The sequence below is a fragment of the Ursus arctos genome, unplaced genomic scaffold (assembly GCF_023065955.2).
Source record: "Ursus arctos isolate Adak ecotype North America unplaced genomic scaffold, UrsArc2.0 scaffold_29, whole genome shotgun sequence".
Classification (NCBI taxonomy): Eukaryota; Metazoa; Chordata; class Mammalia; order Carnivora; family Ursidae; genus Ursus; species Ursus arctos.
The window spans coordinates 33,056,288-33,072,903 of NW_026622974.1; the positions used below are offsets into that span (position 1 = coordinate 33,056,288).

A 16,616-nucleotide genomic window follows, 5' to 3' on the forward strand; every position below is an offset into this window, starting at 1 on the left:
GCACTGCAGCCACGGGTTTCCTGGTCCTGCCCCAGCGGCAATGCTTTACCTCAAGGCTAGTCACCCATCTACTCCTTCCACACACGTGTATTTCTTCTTGACTTGTTTCATGTTTAAATTGTAACTACAACTGGCCAAGAGTATACCGGATGTGGTATAGAGACTGGAGCTCAGAACATCCCACAAGCGATACCTTTTTAGGAAGGGGACAGCTGCACAATGACTTTCTGATAAGCACTTGGGCCTTCAGGATTCTTTTTTTTTTTTTTTTTTTTTTTAAAGATTTTATTTATTTATTCGACAGAGAGAGAGACAGCCAGCGAGAGGGGGAACACAAGCAGGGGGAGTGGGAGAGGAAGAAGCAGGCTCACAGAGGAAGAGCCTGACGTGGGGCTCGATCCCAGAACTCTGGGATCACGCCCTGAGCCAAAGGCAGACGCCCAACCGCTGTGCCACCCAGGCGCCCCTGGCCTTCAGGATTCTTAAAATACAGATTCCCAGGCCCCACAGGAAAATTCCAACTTTGCAATTCCGAACTTATGCCCAGGAATCTACTTTTTATTTTTAATGTCCAGTTAGCCAGCATAGAGTGTTAAAAATAGAGGAATCTGTACTTTTAAAAACTCCTAGTTGATTTTGATTTGTAGCTAAATACTTGATCTGGAAGGAAATTTACACTATAGCAAATAATTAAGAAATAAATTTTCTCTTAACCCAAGTCTTCATTGGCGGATGAATGGATAGACAAAAGGTGGTCGTATTCGTATAAAATGGAATATTATTCAGACTTAAAAAGGCAGAGATTGCTGAGACCTGCTCCACCGTGGATGAACCTTGGAGACATTGTGCTAAGTAAAATAAACCTGTCAGAAAAGAACAAATACTGTAGGGTTTCACTTATATAAGAGCAGTCACATTCACAGAGACAGAAAGTAGCAAGGGGGTTTGCCGGGGGTTTGCCAGCGTCTGGGGGCAGGGTGAAATGGATAAAGATCATTTAATGAGTGCAGAGTTTGAGTTTGGGAAGATGAAGCAAGTTCTGCAGATAGCTGGTGGTGATGATTGCATGGCCACGTAGATGTGCTTAATTCCATGGAAATACACATTTAAGATGATTAATTTGGCAAATGTTATGTATATTTGACCACAATTTTAAAAAATAAAATACATAAAAATAATTAAAATTTCTCCTTCCTCTTAGACTCCTGAACTTTGAGAGCCAGAAAGATCTGAGGGATGTGAGGCCCTGAGCGATGGAGCACTTTCTGTAAGTCCAGCAGGTAAGGGAGCAACAGAGGCAGAACGACAAACTGTAAGTCTTAGCAGTATTTACCAGAATACCATAATGTATGTATTGAATGTCCCCTTTTTCCCCAATAGCTGGTATGAAAGGTTTGTTCTGGAAACTACATTTTGGTTCTCACTAGTTTCCTTCTTGAGACAGGGAGGTGTCTTTGGTTGGAAGTGGTATGGCTTACATTTTTCTTGTAAGTCCAATAAAAGTCTTGGGTTGTTGGAAGCAATTAAGCTTTTTAAGAATGGCTATATTTGGGGGCATTTCTCAAGTTGACAGGAGGGCTCAGGAGTTGATGTCGTGGTTGGGTCCCCAGCTTGGAGCCATGGGCTCCAGAGTGGATCATGGAAAGAAGTTCGGGGAAAGCTTATCATCGTCTTCCTGGCTTTGAAATTTCTAAGTGAGCCTGCATAGGCCCTCCATGGTGTTTTATGACAAATTAAACTGTACTTATGCAAAGAGGAGGAATGGCCAAAATTACAGATGACTGTCTGGAAAAGACTTTTCCCAGACTAAAGAAGTGGAACAACTCACTGATAGAGAATTTAATGAATTACAGCTTGGAAGAAGCCAAACAAAGATGAGTTTACATTAATTTGCCACACACAAAACACTCTCCAAATATACAGGGGATAATGACTAAGCCCTGTGTAAGGGACCTAACTGGGTTGTACGTACACCGCAGCTTTGGAAAAAGAGACTGCAAACATTCCTTAGGCCACACTGGAATTTGAGACCAAAATACTTAACTCCTCCAATGGTTGAGTATAAATTGTGCAACCACGGAGCTTCCAGAGTCTCCCCTGGTTATGACTTGTTACAGATGCAACTGCCACATGTCGCCGAGAAAGCGTAATAGCTCGGTCATGTCAGCTGAGGAAATATGGATTCAAAGAATTTGCTCTTTACAGCGTTTTTTTTTCAGAGTAAACCATTGTGTGGTCAGTGAAGGGATTACATCTGGAGTGTCTGAAAATGAAAGTCATTTCAGAAGCGAAATTAAATGGAAGGGCTTAAAATAGCGTGTGTGGGGATGTTACTTTATTCCTAAGAAGGCCCAACAGTCTTCGACACTTGGTTACCAACGAACCCTCAGCCAGCTGACCACTTCAGCATGATCTCCTCCAAGCGTCCTGCAATTTACCCTCTCAGGTGTTCGCAGTCCAGGGAATTTTTCTTTTCTTAACATCCACAGTACTATGTGTTGTCAGTGGAAGAGGGGTGGTGTTGCAACTTGAATCCTCTTTCTCTGGATTTGAAAAATCAAATGAGACAATGTAACATCCATGTTGTTTTCAAAGCAAGAGGATTTCTTTTCACACACAGAGGCTAAGGAGAATGTTTTTTACAGCTTTGTATCTAAGTAAAACAAAACCTACTTTTCTGTTTCATTTCAAAGCTTCCTGGCAAAGGCTTTCTGCTGACATGGGTCTGGTTCAGGCTCATATTTTCCTCCCGGGCTATACTTTAGTAGAGTAGTATTATAAATACTGCTCCCACATGCATAATCACCCCCCTTTGCAACCAGGCAAAGTAAAGATAAGCTACTTATGTCTGTGCCAGATTTTCTGGAAAACAGGAAGAAAAGTGTTTTCTAGTAACGAGGAAAAACAGTAAGAATGTTGTCTGCCAGGGACTGAGGATTTCTCTGTAACTAGTGATAATGTCTGTACACAAATGGTTTCGTACTATATCCTATAATATGTTGAATTCATTTTGCCTCCTTGGCTTGGCGCGATCATTTCTAAAAACTAGAGTTTAGCTTCATTTATTTTCTCTTTTATATTTCTATTTCCTTCTGATCTTTATTATTTGCTTCCATCTGTTTCATTTGGGTTTGATTTGCTCTTCTCCTTCTAGTTTAAGGCAAAAGCTTAGATCATTGATTTGAGAACTTTTCTAATATAATCATATAATGCTATAAATTTCCCTCTATGTACTGCTTTAGCTATCTCCCACAAATTTTAATATGGTGTATTTTATTTTTAAGTACAAAATATATTTTAATTTTTTAAAAATATTTATTTGCAAGAAAGGCAGACTGCCACACCCTCATCTGGGTGTGTCTGGAGTGTTGGAGCCTGACTACTCTACCTTCTCCTACAGATGGACCTCGAGAGCTTGTCTGGAGGTTCTGGCAGGAGGGCACACCTACTTTACTAGCTTCGACAAGGAACGCTCCTCCTCTATCAGGGAAGGTTAAGGTTGTCCATTCCAACAGAGAGTGCTGTGTCAGGAAGGACGCACATGGAGAGGTGAGGGAGGACGGGGATACCCGCCTGGCCGGCCAGATCAGCCAAATCAACTCTGGTGATCAATGGGGTGACAGATGTCGCAGCCAGATCGCCCTCACATCGATATCTTTTAATTTTTCATGTGATATCTTCTCTGATGCTTTGGTTAATTAGAAGCATGTGTTGACCAAGAAAAGAGGCAGACTGAAATAAAAACAAAGCGTTTATTGGGCTATCAGAATTACAATTCAGGGAACACAGATTTGGGTACCAACCCAAATGGGGGACATTTAAAGTCCAGGGTTTCTAGAGATAAAAGGGAATGCCTGTATATGTTATTTACAAATAATTTTGATTGGTGTTGGTGGCAGAAAACTCATCTTGACTGGATATAATCGGTTGCTAAAGCTATTGCTAAGTGAAGTCCCCTACTATAGCAAGTTGTTGGTGTTCGGGCTGCTCCTTGGAATAATTGTGGTTTGGTCCAGTTCAAAAGTTCATGGTTCTACCAGTAAGGACGTACTATAGCCCATGTCCTTAATGGCCTCCCAGCTCCCTTTTAAACCCCATTCACGTAAGTGACCCCATTTCATTTCACTTTCACATTTTTTTTTTAAATTTCCACATACTTGGGGATTTAAATAATGTCTTTCTGTTATTAACTTTCAGTTTAATTATGTCGTGGTCAGAGAACATAATTTATAAAACTTCTGAGTTTTACAATTTTTTTGAGACTTGTGTTTATGGCCCAGAATACAGTCTATTTTCTAAATGTTCTATGTGCACCTAATTTTTAAAAGTGTGTCTTCTAAGAGAAGACAGCTGGGTGGCTCAGTTGGTTAAGCGTCTGCCTTCGGCTCAGGTCATGATCCCAGGGTCCTGGGATGGAGCCTCAGTGGGCTCCCTGCTCTGCGGAGTCTGCTTCTCCCTCTCCCTCTGCCGCCCCCACCATGCTCTCTTTCTTGCTCTCAAGTAAATTAATAAATAAAATCTTTTTTAAAAAATGTGTCTTCTACTGCAGTTGGGGAGAGTATTCTATAAATATCAAGTAGGTCAATCTGGTTCATGTGTTGCTCATGTTTTCTATATCCTATTGATTTTTTTGTCTAATTATTCTGTTACTGAGAGAAAATTATTGAAATTTTCAGCTATAATTTTGGATTATCTATTTCTCTTTTCAGCTTAATCAATATTTGCTTCATGCATATTAAAGTCCAAGATGTATTTGTGTTTTTATTAGGTGCACACACATTTAAAATTATATGTTCTCTAGGAATTCATCCCTCCATTATTATGAAATGTTCTTTATTCCTGGTAACATTCTTTTTTCTAAAATCGACACCATCTGCAATTAATACAGTCATTCTAGTTATGTTATGCTTAGTGTCTACAAAGTATATTTTATTCCATTCTCTTACCTTTAATTTATTTATATCTTCATATTTAAAGCAGCTTTCTTGTTGACAGCATACAGTTGGGTTGTTCTTTTCATTCAGCCTGAAATTCTCTGACTTTAATATTGAGCATTTGGCCATGACATAGGATTTCAATAAATTTCCCATCTTGTTACGTTTTTCTGTTCGCTGCATCTGTTCTTTGATTCTTTATTCCTATTTTCTGCCTTCATTTAAAGTAAGTACTTTTATGATTTCATTTCATCTTCTTTATGAGCTTATTAAGTCTACCTCTTTGCTTTATTTTTCTTAGTGGTTGCTTTAGGGTTTGTGGTACGCATCGTTCCCTTGCCACAGTCTACTTTCAAATAATAAAGTTATACTACTACACACACAGCATAGGAATCTTACAGCAGTATATTTTTATATTCTTTTTCCCAACTTTTTGCTATCACAGTCATCCGTTTTCCTCCTACATGTTATAACTCCAAGATACATTATTATGTTTGCTTTAAACAATTGTTTAAAGAGATTTATAAATGAGAAATACAATGTAAAAGAGACTTGACTTTACCCACATGTTTACTATTTCCAGCATTCTTTATTCTTTCCTGTAGATTTCAGTTTCCATCTGGTATCATTTTCCTTCTGCCTGGTCACTTCCTTTAGTATTGATTTCTGTGCATGCTGGATGGCAGTGAATTCTCTCAGCTTTTTCTTTCTTTCCTTTTGGTCCGAAAACTTTTTAAGTTATGTCTTTATTTTTATAGGATTTGTTGTTAACTACAGAATTCTGGGTGTATGATTTTCTTCCAGTTCTTTAAAGACGCTATGCCTGTGTGTTCCGGTTTGTCTACTTGTCGACAAAAACCCTGCCGTCATTCATATCTTTGGTCTTTGGTACAAAATGTGTGTCCCCCTCTCTGCCACCACCCCCACAGCTGATTTTAAGATGTTTTTCTTCTTTATCACTGGCTTTCAGGAACTGTGTGTGGTACACAGTTTTGTGCAGGGTTTTTCCTTCATTCGCTTTGGATTCCTTAAGCTTCTTGGATCTCTGGGTTGGGTTTTATCAAATGGAGAAAAATTTCAGCCTTATTTATTTAAATATTCTTACCCTTCTCTCCACCTTTCCATTTCTGAGATTTCAATTACGTATATTCTGGGCCACTTGATATTGTTTCACGGGGTACTGGTGCTCTTTTTTTTTTGGGAGGGGGGAGATGGTCTTTTTACTTCTCTGAGCTTCACTTTAAATAGTTTATATTCTTTTGTTTTGGGTTCACTGATCTTTTCTTCTAACTCGTACGATCTGTTTTTAATCACATCCAATGTATTGTCCCTTTCAATTTCAAATATTGCTTTTTTCATCTCACGAACATCTATTTGGGTCTTTTTTATATCTTCCATTTTCTCTCTTCATCATTGTAATGTTTTCTCTACTTCTTGAATTCATACAGCACATTTTAATATTTATAATGGCTGTTTTAAAGACTGTGATTGCATTACTTCTGTCACATGTGAGTTTGTTTCTCTTGATTGATTTTTCTGTTGACTACGGACAAATATTTTCTGGATTCTTGCATGTTGGTAAGTTTTCATTGGATGTTGGCTATTGCGATTTTTTTCGTCTTCGGATCCTGGGTTTGTTTGTTTTCTATTTAAAAAGTGTTGGGCTTCATTCTGATGTATGGTTAAATTACTTGGAACCAGTTTAACGTTTTGAGACTCTCTTAGCTCCAGATAAGTCTTTTGCCTCAAGCTAATTCAGCTCACTACTAAGGCAATGCCCTTCTGGGGACTTTACCCAATTTCCTGTGTATTATGAAATCTCTCTACTCTGACCCGTGGGGAGTAGGAGCAGTTTCCAGCCCTATTTGAGCTCTGCAACCTGTTTAGCCTATTGCTTTTCAGTGGTTCTTTTCCTGGCTTTGGGTAATTTCTTCTTCCACATTCACAGATCTGTACTTGGCCAGAGACCCACGGGTATTTTTCTATGGATCTCTGGCGCTTTGTCTCTATGCAGCTCTCTCCTCTCCAGTACTCATATCTACAAATTCTAGTGATCTTGGAATTCCAATTTCAAACTTAGGAAGACTGTCGGGTTCTGCTTGGGCTCCCCCACCTCTGCACTGCAGCCTGGACGCCACCTGTAGGCGGCAAGTCGGAGTACCTGTATACTTTCCTTCATGCGCTTCTTTCTTTTTTTCTTCTTGAGATTTTAAAATTTATTTATTTGAGAGACGAAGCATGAGAGCGAGAGAGATTGGGAGAACGAGTTAGGGGACTCGATCCTAGGACCCCAGGATCACGACCAGAGAGCCAAAGGCAGATGCTTAACCAACTGAGCCACCCAGGCGCCCTCATGTATTTCTTTTCTCTCAGGGATCACAGACCTGTGCTGTCGTGCAATGTTTTAAAACTCTCGCTTCATATGTAGCTCTCTCAGGGCCACCAATGGGACTCTCCAGCTGAGCACAGTCCGATTCTACAAAAATTTGTCATGTGATTCCTAAATTATTTGTCATTTGACTTTTTATATTCAGGAGCCAACATAGAGTAATGAGAATCAGGCCATGGAGACAGACCATCCAGGCCTGAATCATAGCTCTATTTGAATATTCATTAATTTGGGGCGCCTGGGAGGCTCGGTCGTTAAGCATCTGCCTTCTGCTCAGGTCATGATCCCAGGGTTCTGGAATTGAGCCCACATCAGGCTCCCTACTCAGTGAAGAGTCTGCTTCTCCCTCTCCCTCATTGCTCCCTCTACTTGTGCTCTCTGTGTCTGTCTCTTTCTGTCAAATAAATAAAATCTTTTTTAAAAACTAAATATACATTAATTTAATTATTCAATTTATTCAGGAATTCACTCTTTTATTTTTAGAATATTCACTGAATGTCTATTTTGTGTTAGACACTGTGCTATATTCCAGTGTTAGTCACTATAAAATAGAATAACACCTACCTCACTGTGGTAGATTGCGAAAATGGCCACAACTTCTTCCACCTTTCTTTTCATGTTCTTGCAACGTGACCTTGCTGCCTCTCCTATGAAGAGAGTAGTCTTTTCATGGCCCCGTGAAATCTGGGCTAGCCTCGGGACTCACTTTGGTCTATAAGCTGTGGTAGAAGTGATGTGTGTGACTTCTGAGCCTGGAACGTCAGAGACTTGGCAGGTTTCCACTCTCCTTCTTAAAAGCTTGTACCTACCATAGTGGTCGACCTAATCTGGCATGCCAAAGGATGAGAGACCAAGTGGAAAGAAGCATCAATTATCCCAGCCATGCTGTCAAGGCCATTGTAAACTAGTTGGCCCCAGCCTACTCACCAGCCTATTATGTATCAGACACTGTGCTATGCTCTAGCCTCAGTTTCTCCATTTACGTGAGCCCAGCTAAGATTTACGGAGCCAGGCTCAGAGCAGAAGAAATACCTACGTAGCCTGCCCTATATTGTCAACATGCAGAATTGAGAATTAATTAATAGCTGTTGTTTTATGTCACTATGCAACCTCATTGTTTTAGGTTAGTGTGCTATGCAGAAAAAGCTACTAGTTACACTATATAGATTAAAAAATAATATGCATGAAGTTCCTAGTACAATGCCTGATATGGAGTAGATACTCAATAAGGGTTTAGAATTGCTATTTTTAACATCATGGTCATTATCAGAGATTAGCATGCAGATTGGTGGGTAGAAATTGAGACCTCTGAATGCTTTCCTAATTCTGAATTCTTTACCTGTGTACCTTCCACTCTAAGACACACAGACACACACACACACACACACACACACACACACACACATAAACTCTTATGTATATGCATATATTAACAACTATTCAGTAAACAAAAAAATAGTATGACAATTTAATATACTGTTATACAACTCAGTTAAGAATTAGGGTGGTCTAGTAATAATGTGAATATCATATAGTCCACATGTGAGTATTTTTTTCAAAGTATTAAAATACACTAAGTATTAAAACTATAGTAGCCAAGTGTTAATCAGCTTTGATGACCTAGAAGGCAGCTCTTTTCTCATCTGTAACTGTCATTATAAGGACTGACTATCCTGTGTGGTACCTATGAATATATTGGTTAGTTGAAATGTTATGTTTGTGTTTGTTTGTTTTTGTTTTTTTAGTTGAGATGTTATTTGACTGACTGAATGAAAGATAAGTAAGCCACATAGTTGTTGTGTACGGCTATTTTTTAGTAAATAAGTAAAGCTTTTTTGTTTTTCTTTAAGATTTTTTATTTATTTCCAGGAGAGAGAAGAGAGAGAGAGCATAAGCAGGGGGAGCTGCAAGTAGAGGCAGAGGGAGAAGCTGGCTCTCCAGTGAGCAGGGAGCCTGATGTGGGGCTCAATCCCAGGACCCTGAGATCATGACTTGAGCCGAAGGCAGATGCTTAACCAACTGAGCCATCCAGGCACCCCAGTAAACAAGTAATGTTTTAAATTTTAGCTTGGAAATACTTTTCTTGAGGAAACTTTACAGACATCCCTAAATTATATTTTCCAATTATATGCTCTTACTGCATACTATATTTTTCTTTTTATCATTTCTCATGTCTAATCAAATAATCATTTCTGCAGCTGTTTAATATCAAACTCCCTGATTCGACAATAAACCCACTTCAACATCTATGCCCAGCACTTAACATAGTGCCTGGCCCTTAGTCGACAGTTGGTAAATATTGTTTGGATGAATGAGTAAGAGGTAAAGTAGGTTAAGGACTGAAAAATGTCACTTGGCTCTAATAACAAAGAAGTCATTAACATACATGTTGACAGCAGTGTCAAAGGATTGATGGGAAAAGACAAGACCACAGGTGAGTCAATATCACAGAAAGCGTTAAGAAAACAGAAAAGAAACTGAAGTCCAAGTTACTAACTTGCTTTCAAAATGACAAATTCCTCTTATGCTTGATTATTTTTTCTTTTAAAATTTAGGAATTTTAAATCTAACGTGTCAGGTGAAAAATTACAAAATTATTTTTATTAATTTGACTGTTAATATGTCTCGGGGAATCAGCACACGGAGGACCTTTATAAATGGCAGGTTGTCTTGTGATATTAACCTCTTTCAGTTTTACTTGCACACTTGCTTTAGAGTTCCCTAGAGTTTGACAGTCGAGAGGACGTACACATGATAGAATAGGGCAATTTGTTCAGCTTGGTTACTATGGACTAATTGAAGAAGCTCCAGAGAACCTGTCATTTGGATATTTGAATAAAACTCTCATTTAAAATCTGGTGAAGATTTATCTTTCTTGATCCTACATGTACATTTCCTTTACTTCTCTCATGGCAGAAAGGACACATCTTTGTATATTTACCCTCTGCTTTTGAAAGTGATTTCATTATTTTTAATGTCAGCTTTAATCATCATGTGAGGTTAAATTCAGGAATGGAATGACCTTTAGTTTCAGTGCCATAAATATTTCAAAGGAAACAGACCTTCCGAGCTCAGGCAAGGGTGTGTCAGGAGAGGTGTCTCTGCGGGTTCAAGTGTTGCCTTCCACCGTCCGCCTTTTGGACTGTGATTTGGCGTGGGTCACACGTGTGCATGAGGTTGGCCGTCTCAATCCTGACTCCCTTGGAACCATCTCCCTCTTAGAAAGCCATCAAACAAATAATCCACTTGGAGCCCTCTCGTCAGTCTCCTAAAGGAAGATTAGGGTTGGAAAGGCAAGAAAATTAAAGCCAGACCCTTGAGCAGACAGTTGGCCTGGGCACAGTCTTCTTTCTATAAAGTGTTTCCCTGTAGGTGCTTGGACTGGGTGACTGACGTTCAACAGAAAGGAGAACCAGTTCCCACGAATGAAGGGAAGGCCTAGATTCACATTTTCAGAAAGAGAAACGTGCCAGGCTAAAAACAGAAGTAAAATATATCTTAGGAGACAAACACGGGCATAGAGGATGCTTATGAGCATTGGACGAGATTAATCCGTATAATCAAAGAGGGCACAGGATTGGGGTGCAACCTCCAGAAACTGAGCCGTTCCTTTAGAACATTAGGGTCTGAAAAAATGAATGTGCTAAAGAAGCCGTCCATCCATCCTCTTCCTTTGATTCTTTTTATGTGACTTTCACTTATTATTGATGACCGTGCTTAAAGAAGCCATCTGGTAAAGTTAATGGTAAACTACCTGCTCCCCTGTTTTATGTTGAGTACTTAGTCATGGTATCACCTTTTATACAGTCCTTGGCTCATGCCTACATTGCATGGAATACCTTGTTTATGAGGTCAGGATGAAGTAGGCTGCAGGCTGACGTCCTGAAGTTACCTTTCTTGGTACTTGCTGCGGACTCGCCTCCCCACCAGCGGCTGCCAGGCTCGGGAGAGCGACAGCACATCAGAAGCGATGGTAGCATTTCCAGCCGTAAATCTCAATCACATTCATGCATCTTATATTGCTGTCATTACTAGATTTCCAAAGTGCCCTTTTCACATGGCCATTTTATTGCTCTCTTAGAGCGGCCAAGTCCTCGGACTCCGTCTCTCCCTGCCAAAAAAGGCATTAAACTATTCAGCTGGTCTTATCATCTTCCAGAACACAATAAAGGCCCTTTTGTGTGCCTGTAGTTAAATGTGTTCATTGTGCCAGCAAGACAGGAGTTAGGCATGTCTTCCAGTGTGGGCTCAAGTCCAACTAGAGGGGATTATGGCTTCCTCTCTTCTCTATCCCCGGCCCAGCTTTGGAATGGACTTCTCGCTGAAGAGCATGCATTTGGGGAATTTTATTCCTAGCCACTAAATTCTTTTCAGGCTTATTTGTGTGTGCTTGCAAAATGTTAAGTAGTTACAAATTTATTTTTGTTTAGACTTTTGAAAAGTGGCCTAGAATCCAACAGTCACGAGATGAAACTGCCGCAAATTGAAGAAAAAAATGTGACAGGTGGGGTGTCCTGGAGACTTTTTCTAAGTCATTACAATATTTATGGGACATTTCTGCAGATAAGGAGAAATGACTGGTTACTTTAGATGGTCCAGGGTGGACCAAATAGTACTAAACACTTTTTAAAAATTGAACTATAATCAACATACAGTGTTATATTCGTTTCAGGTGTACAGTATAACGATTCAGCAATTCTACAAATTTCTCAGTGCTCATCAAGACAAGTGTACTTTTAATCCTCTTTATCTGTTTCACCCTTCCCCATCCCCTCTGCCAACTACGAGTTTGTTCTCCATATTAAGAGTCTGTTTTTTGTCCCTTTTTTTGGTTTCTTTTGTTTCTTAAATTCCTCATAGAAGTGAAATCATATGGTATTTGTCTTTCTCTGACTTATTTCACTTAGCATTATATCCACTAGATCCATCCCTGTTGTTGCAAACAGCAAGATCTCATTCCTTTTTATGGTTGAGTAATATTCCATTGTGTATGTATACCACATCTTTGAAAAAAATTTTTTAAATTTTTTAATTTTTAAGTAAACTCCATGCCCAGTGTGGAGCTCAGTACAGGGCTCAAAATCATGACCATGAGATCAAGACCTGAGCCAATGGGGTGCCTGGGTGGCACAGGGGGCGCCTGGGTGGCACAGCGGTTAAGCGTCTGCCTTTGGCTCAGGGCATGATCCCGGCGTTATGGGATTGAACTCCACATCAGGCTCCTCCTCTGGGAGCCTGCTTCTTCCTCTCCCACTCCCCCTGCTTGTGTTCCCTCTCTCACTGGCGGTCTCTATCTCTGTCAAATAAATAAGTAAAATCTTTAAAAAAAAAAAAAAAAAGACCTGAGCCAAGATCAAGAGTTAGGCACTTAACCGAATAAGCCACCCAGATGCCCCATACCACGTCTTCTTTTTTCATTCATCTCTCTATGGACACTTGGGCTGCTTCCATATCTTGGCTTTTGTAAATAATGCTGTAACAAACATAGGGACACATATATCTTTTTAAGCTATTGTTTTTGTTTTCTTTGGGTCAGTATCCTATAGTGGAATAACTAGATCATACATTTCTATTTTTAATTTTTTAAAAAGATTTTATTTATTTATTTGAGAGAGAGAGAAAGAGCACAAGAAAGGGGAGGGTCAGAGGGAGAAGCAGACTTCTTGCTGAGCAGGGATCCCAATGTGGGACTTGATCCCAGGACTACGGGATTGTGACCTGAGCTGAAGGCAGTCACTTAACCAGCTGAGCCACCCAGGCACCCTCTATTTTTAATTTTTTGAGAAATTTCCATACGATTTTTCATAGTGGTGCACCAATTTGCAGTCCCACCAACAGTGCACAAGGGTTTCTTTTTCTTTATATCCTTGCCAAGGATATTTTTTTCTCTTATATTTTTTTCTCTTAGCCATTCTGACAGGTATAAGGTGATATCTCATTGTGGTTTTGATTTACATTTTCCTGATGATTAGTGATGTTGAACATCTTTTTATCTGTTGGTCATATGTATGTCTTCTTTGGAAAAATGTCTATTCAGGTCCTCAGTTCATCTTTAATCAGATTATTATTATTATTATTATTTGCTGTTGTTGAGTTGTATGAGTTCTTTCTAAATTTTGAATTTAACCCCTTATTGGATATATCATTTACAAATATCTTCTCTCATTCAGTAGATCATCCTCTATGGTGAAAAACTGAAAGCTTTTCCTGTAAGATCAGGAACAAGACAAGGAACAAAACGCTCTTACCACTTTTATTTAACATAGTACTGGAAGTTCTAGCCATAGCAATCAGAGAAGAAAAAGAAATACATTCAAATTGGTAAGGAAGAGGGGCGCTTGGGTGGCTCAGTCTTTAAGCATCTGCCTTCAGCCCAGGGCCTGATCCCGGGGTCCTGGGATTGAGCCCCACATCAGGCTCCCTGCTCTGCTGGGAGCCTGCTTCTCCCTCTCCCACTCCCCCTGCTTGAGTTCCCTCTCTCGCTGGCTGTGTTTCTCCTTGTCAAATAAGTAAATAAAATCTTTAAATAAAAACAAAACAAAACAAAACAAAAACAAATTGGTGAGGAAGAAGTTAAACTTTCACTAGTTGCAGATGATATATACTATATGTAGAAAACCCTAAAGAGTCTGCTAAAATATTATTAGAACTATAAATGAATTCAGTGAAGTCACATGATACAAAATTAATGTGCAGAAATCTGTTGCATTTCTATACACTAATAATGAAGCAGCAGAAAGGAAAATTAAGAAAACAATCCCATTTACAACTGCACCAAAAATAATAAAACATTTGGGAATAAACTTAACCAAGGAGGTGAAACTAATAAACACTTTTAAAAAAAGATTATTGGAAAAGAATGTCTATTTAATTTAAAACACATATACATAAAACCATCATTTTGAACACAGCGATTCTATGTTCTCCTGGATTTGACTTCAAGAAATGCTATCTCCTTAATTTGGTTCATTTACTTAAATCTTACTATGATATTGAGGGTTTAGTAAGTGTGGCAAGACAGATGATTTCACCAAATTCATTCTCCCCTTCTTGCATGAAAATAGAGTTGTAGTTGAGTCCAATTTCTTAACGAGACCACATTTCCCAGCCTCCCTTGCAGTTCGATGGCCAAGTTCTTATTAATAGAAGTGATCAGAAGTGATGTGTTTGGGTCTTGAAATTAAAACATTGGACAAAACTCCTCCAGACTCTTTCTTGATATGGGGGGATTAGCTTCTTTCGTGTTCCAGGACTTCTCTGTTAGAGGAGCTCATCCCTTAATACAACTTACAACCCAATTATAATTCCATTTATTTGGAAACTGCTGTGTGCTGGGCTGGCTATGTTAAAGTTTAGGTGTGGTTTTAATATTTAAGAAACAAATAGACTCCGAATATGATCTTCTCTAATTGGAGATACAAATGATAATGTCCATTTTTCATACATGTATAATATAGAGATTTCTCCTTTATTATCCAGTGTCAATGAGGGTGTGAGAGAATTGGACTCCTATACAGTGTGGAGTGTGTTAATGATCTTCTTGTAGCTGTTTGGTGGTATCCATCAAAACAAAAACACGCATCACCTTTGGGTTACATTTCTTAAGATCCGTCCTCAGAAGTGTTTGCACATGTGCACCAATATACCTGCAAAAAGACAGGAGTTTCAAGGATTTTTTTTTTTTGTAATAGGAAAACTATAAGTGACTTAAGCATCTATGAATATAAGAATGGTCACATAAATTAGGGAAAAGTCCATGCTCTAAGACCCTCATTAAGAAAAATGAAGAATGATCACGTATTCTGACATGGGAAGATGACCAGGAAGTGGAGATAAACATACCACAGAAGAGTGTGCGTGTTACGACACCACTTCAGTAACACTGCCTGTATGTGTGTACGTGTGTGTGCATGTGTGTCTTTCTGAGTCCGTATGTGATCAGAGGCAGAAATTGAGGCTGCGATAAGAGTGCACTCTGCCTTTGAGCTCCTTCATTGTCTCCAGTATCCAACATATAATGGAAGCCAGATGTTGACCTAGATATAACAAGCTTCGTCCTTCCTATCATCCAAAGTGTAAAAAGCTGCATCCACATGAATAAATATGTTTGTGAATTGCGCAGGAAAAGCATAGGAAGACAATGCATCAAGGTTACTTCTGGCAAGGCAGGGGGGATTTGCAGCATCTATTGGAATGCAATGGAGGACTATCACTTTTCCATTCTATATACTTCTCTATTCTTTGATTTTTCAAATATGTCCCATGACTCCTCAAATATAGCATAACATTAAGAACCACAAGGTATTTAAAGTGTTTGGTGAAAATTTATGCACCATAAGAGCTTTTTGAGAGTGTCAGATGCTAATGCTGTGGTGGGATTTAATATCTCAAAACCAAGGGCTTCGAAGAAATTAGCCTTGATCTGAAAGGAGGGCTCTGGGTCAGAAAGAAATTAAAATAAAAATGGAAAATATGACTTATACTGGAACACTTCAAGCGACTCTTGGCCTTTTGTGTGAGAACACTGAAGCTTCCCGGTTGGTAAGCTTGGGAATAATGGAGAAAGCCTTGCAGGCTGTGGGCTTCTAGGCTGGATGTGTTCCTGCAGCTGGGAGATTGTCGTTCCAAAGTTGAAGACAACACCAGATTAACCAGCCGGCAAATCCTCTACACGTGGTTTTAAAAAGTAAGGCCCTTTGCAAAAAGGGAGCCGGATACACGTCCAACTGCTAGGTTTTCAGACTAGATAAATGAGAATTCTTGAAGATGAATGATGAACTTCTGAAACTTCCTTTCCAGAAACGAAATTGAAGTGTAACAACACCCTGGACCATTGCTTTAACTGCTCAGGGATTTTTTCCCCCCTGAACTTCGTGGTGGTTTTAAACATTTTATCCAGGGCCAGCTATAATGTGAGCAGTTGGAGAGATCTCAGCCTCTGAGACTGTAGGATTCAGAAGTTTAGAAATTCAAACTTGGTTATATCCAATCAAATATTATTTTCAATGCTCTTAACCACTAAGTAAAATAAAACAATACGCAAATCTTCCTTTTCTCATCTAGTAGTGTTATGGGTGGGTGTGTTAAAATAATTTAAATCAACTAAAATGAAGCTTACATCCAAAGGTTATTCCACAGACTACTCTGGAAAATACCATTGCTTGGCATGAGTGGTTCTGGACTATTCTGCCAAAGCTTTCAGTAGAATAGTGACAATCAAACTGCACTTTAGATCGTCTCAGTACTTAAAAGTAAAATATATTCCCAGAAAAAGCAATCACACTATTAGGCAT

At 39.2% G+C, this 16,616-nt stretch overlaps 1 protein-coding gene across 6 annotated transcripts in view; it reads left to right on the forward strand.

The window, feature by feature from the left end:
• BCKDHB (branched chain keto acid dehydrogenase E1 subunit beta) overlaps nt 1-16,616 on the forward strand; it is a 580,561-nt gene that overhangs the window by 245,606 nt on the left and 318,339 nt on the right. For all 6 annotated transcript variants that reach the window (XR_008956183.1, XR_008956185.1, XR_008956187.1 and 3 more), the window contains exon 11: nt 1,202-1,280. The gene's annotated coding sequence lies outside the window, so the exon portion shown is untranslated. The remainder of the gene's footprint in view (nt 1-1,201; nt 1,281-16,616) is intronic.